The sequence below is a fragment of the Sinocyclocheilus grahami genome, unplaced genomic scaffold, assembly GCF_001515645.1.
Source record: "Sinocyclocheilus grahami isolate Dianchi unplaced genomic scaffold, SAMN03320097.WGS_v1.1 scaffold433.1, whole genome shotgun sequence".
Lineage (NCBI taxonomy): Eukaryota > Metazoa > Chordata > Actinopteri > Cypriniformes > Cyprinidae > Sinocyclocheilus > Sinocyclocheilus grahami.
The window spans coordinates 257572-262194 of NW_015505612.1; the positions used below are offsets into that span (position 1 = coordinate 257572).

At 38.6% G+C, this 4623-nt stretch overlaps 1 protein-coding gene across 1 annotated transcript in view; it reads right to left on the bottom strand.

The window, feature by feature from the left end:
* LOC107551777 (sodium-coupled neutral amino acid transporter 3-like) overlaps positions 1-4623 on the bottom strand; it is a 46823-nt gene extending 42200 nt beyond the window's left edge. Inside the window, exon 1 of the mRNA XM_016233503.1 lies at positions 4433-4623. The gene's annotated coding sequence lies outside the window, so the exon portion shown is untranslated. The remainder of the gene's footprint in view (positions 1-4432) is intronic.

Sequence of the window (4623 nt, forward strand, 5' to 3'; positions counted from 1 at the left end):
GACCCATGGCAACAGTTTAAAAGTAGCCCAATTCTGTGGAAAAAACGCGGACTTGGCAACCCTGCATCCAACAAGAGCTACCGGAGTCAGATTTGACTGATCACAGGTCGAGAATAAGGAGAGATGACTGACAAGACCATGCTTGAGTATCTTGTAAGATGTGCTCCCTTTACACAGAGTGTGTGTGTTCGCGAAATTGAAAGTGGACGTAAACAGCGCAAACGCTCATTCAAAAATATTTAAATACACTGCATCCTGAGAGCGACTCCCTGATGCGCCAAAATTATACACAATATTAGAATGTTTAAAGGAGTGGACACGAAAATATCAGTGAAACACATGTTTGCAGGAGCAGGCGGCAGTGGTCAGAGATTCAACGATTAAGAAAACAGCCGAATCCCGGACATTTTGGGCAATTAAGAAATCCCGGCCGGATGCATTTTTGTAGGTCCAAAAAGAGGGCATGTCTGGGGAAAAGAGGACGTATGGTCACCCTAGCTTTAGGCATTTTAATTTAAGAATGTTTAGCTTAGCTAGCTAACGGTATCTACCATCTGCCATCAGAGCAAGTGTAATGATTGCATTCACGCGCTCCTCGGATGCTCTCATTTCCCTTTCCGACTTGCTTTCGTGAATTTTCTCAGTCGACAAATTATTTTTCACGTGCGGTGCCGGTGATCCTTACGTCCGTTTCGGATAACAAATATTTCAATCGATCGCTCAAGCATTTAAGTGGCACCGAAATTAGGCACCGAAATCTGCGTTCTGATTCGGTTCTAGTACATACCAGTTACATACATTACATTCGGTACCCAACCCTAGTCTGAATATGCCTGCTTCCATACAATATAATAGGCGAAAACAGTATGTGAAAAGACTATGCCAGAATTCATAGCATTCAAAAAATAGTAGTAGGTGAAAAGTACCCTGATGACCTACCACTACCGCAGAGATTCTGGTGTGTGCATTCGATAGACATTTTACTATCCGAAGCCACGGTAAAGGAGTTATGAATGGCAGTGAAGCGACACTGATCATCACATGACAAAGGCAACATGACAAAAGTCAAGCTGCATCTGAAATCATAGATTTATCATAGGTAATCATGATTTCGGATGCAGCTTGACTTTTACAACTTATGCTATTTCTTTAGGAGGGTCCTGGTCACATATGATATCACCATGTAGCACATTTCTAATTGGATAAACAGATTGCGTTACAACTCACTGCATGTTACAACACTCCCCGCTCGTCCATACTTAATAATTAACAAGAATCAGTTTAAAACCTCAGTGACGCACAAGCATGACTTGGTTACTATAAATGTTTATATAAATTGTGAAACAAAACAAGTATCCGCAAGTGGGGCTTCATACAATAGACGTCTTACATTGTGCAGTAATGGAGGTCCTGTCTATGTTTTCAACCCACTCCAGGCACACAATTGACCCTACTGAGAGCTGTCACATCAACACTCACAATCTGCTTGGGATGTGAAGTGCTTTCAACAGAACCAGTGATAACAGACCAGCTGTGCTGTATCTGTTTAATAACGTCCTTTCTTTCTTTTTGGCTCTATAGTCTTATTCTATCCAGCAACACGCATAAAGAGTGCTAATCAATGATGTTATGCAGCTTCTGAATCTAAAGCTCTGGGAATTTGAAATGAATGATATAGGCCCAAAATTATGTCCATCAATAAATGATCTACTATCTTACAAATATTAAAAAAAATTACATTAAAGGAATAGTTCACCCAAAAATGAAGATTTGCTGAAAATGTACTCACTCTCAGGCCATCCAAGATGTAAACGAGTTTGTTTCTCTAGATTTGGAGAAATTGGATCCAGTGGATCCTCTGCAGTGAATAGGTGCCGTCAGAATCAGAGTCCAAACAGCTGATGAAAAAGTCCATCCCCTGTTGTCCTTTCACAACAGTGAAAATCCACCAACAAATTTGTTTTTATAATGGCTTGGACTGTTTTAATTTATAAACGGTGCTTGATCTGTGCATATTTCTCTCCTGATTCAAACATGATGACTTTTTCACTGGAGGAAGCATTATTATGAACTTGGAAGCAATTTGTTTATTACAAACATGCAAATTTCCAATTCACAAGACATTAACTGATGGACTGGAGTCATGTGGATTCCTTGTGGATTATTGTGTATTTTTATCAGCTGTTTGGACTCTCATTCTGATGGCACCCATTCACTGTAGAGGATCCACTGGTGAGCAAGTGATGTAATGCTAAATTCCTTAAAATCTGTTCTGATGAAGAAACAAACTCATCTACATCTTGGAAGGGCCGACAGTGAGTACATTTTCATTTTGGGGGGAAATATTCCTTTAAGAAGAACAAAGTCACCTTGAGTCGTGAAACCATGCGTCTTTATGGATAAAAACTCTCTTGCAGCACACTATTATTCGCATTTCACGCATACTAAGCAAATAAATAATGTTTATTTGTAATAATTTTCATTCAGGAGCAGTTAAAAACCAGCTGCACTGATATCACAAACATCAGACTAATCTACTATGGTTACACTCTAAAAAATGCTGGGTTGTTTCAACCCAATGTTGGGTCAAATATGGACTAACCCAACTGTTGGGTTAAAAAGTTCATTTAAAAATGTAACCAAAATTTAACCCAACAGTTAGGTTAGTCCATATTTGACCCAACATTGGGTTGAAACAACCCAGCATTTTTTAGAGTGTAACATGGTTCAGATCTGACCCCTCGTCCTAGTAAATCACCTCTAATGTGTGACTTCACATCACACTTAAATTGAATTCTATATCAAATACAAAATAAATAGCCATCCCAAAATGCCTTAGGATAAGAATAAATAACCTTCGTTGAGGCATTTCCCATTGAACCACCTTTTAAACAACTCTAAACTTGATTAGTTTTTCTGAGTGTCCTAAGGGCTTGTTCCAATGACATTTCTGTATATTTCGGGGGCATACAATAAGATAAACAGGTCTATGTGCACATAAGAATCATATTTCATGTATTCACCTGTTATCTTGATTTGTGAAGTGTCACTTTAGATAACTGGGACACAGGAAGAACAAGCCTAAGACATCTAAGATGAGGTGCATTCAAATGAAATCAATTCTTTTGAAGTCAAGATGTGCTTATTATGCTCTGTCTAACGCCCCCGTGGTTGCACAGACCTAAACAGAAAGGAAGAGAAGGAGAGAGAGAGACAGGGAAATCATGCTTTCTCTCTTCCTCAGCTAATCACTGGTTAGAGCACAGCACCTTCTGTGCCTTAATCTACCACCTCAACCACCTGACACCTGCAGAGTGAACACACCATACTGAATATCTCGGCTTCACCTAGGTCACTTCTGCTGGGTCGCATCTGCTACCCAGACGCTCTGGGACGATACAACACAAAGGCACAGGTGCACACAGGAACACAAGTAACTCCTGTCCATTCATACACTGAAACTTTCATGTAGTGAGTCTTAACATGAAGCCTGAAAAAAAAAACTTTGATGACAGAGAGAGGTGAGGTATAAACTTACTAGTTATAAACTTACACCAGGCAGCTAGTTCTTAGAAAGTGAATCTATAATAGAATCTATAATATAATATTTTCAGGAAGATCCAAGATTTCCATTTTTTTTTCTTTTTGAAAAAGTGCCTTTTTATAAAAATCATAAATATCTGATTTTTAACTATTTACTGACCTTGACACACAGTCATAAGGATCTAAAGGGGTTTTCCTCTTATTCTACAATTTTCAAACCACAAAGAAAATGCTTTCTGCATGTTGGTTACACTTTGCTCTTTGGCGAATAAACATTTTTTTAAAAATATTAATAATATTGACTTTTATTAATATAGATAATACAAACTAATATAGATTTATTTATTTTTTTACAAGCAGTAGACCACACTGACATTCAGTGTTATTGACTGTGTCTCTGAGCTGTCTACTTAGACAGCATATTTAGGTATCATGTGCGCGTGCACACTTTTTGGGGCATCGAAGACGAATCACTAAATTCAGCGGATTATGATTTCGTTTTTACATCTGCACGCGCACCTAGGATGCCCAGAAATGCTGTCTAGGTAGACACCGCACCAGGATTTGAGACATTTTAACAGACAGGAAAGTTTCTGCTGTTACTAAGCGACAGAAAGTATTTAGCCTACACACTGACATTTAAATAAATCACACAATGAGTATAACAAATGAGTATATTTAGAAACACGTGTTTAAGGCGTTCATTAGTCACAGGGGCAATAGTTTTGCATATGTCCTTTGAGGAATTATAATGTCATTGTTACAAGACCACGACTAAAATGTGTCGCAAAAGACTAAAAATATGGGAAACCACGACGTGTATTGTATCTATGACAGATGAAATGAATTATATGAACAACATTATAATATTAAAAACGTTCAGTCTTACCGGACGGATTTTCTTTGATGGTGATGAATTACTGAGAAACGTCCTTCAGATGAAGCTCTCCCCGTAGTTTACCTCAGATAAAACATGTAACGCCACAAAACTTGAGGATGGGGATGTGAGGACCGTCCTCTATGAATTACTGCCCTTATTCTCATTGCCTTGGAGCCCGTGAGTCGGTTTTGACGGGTTTT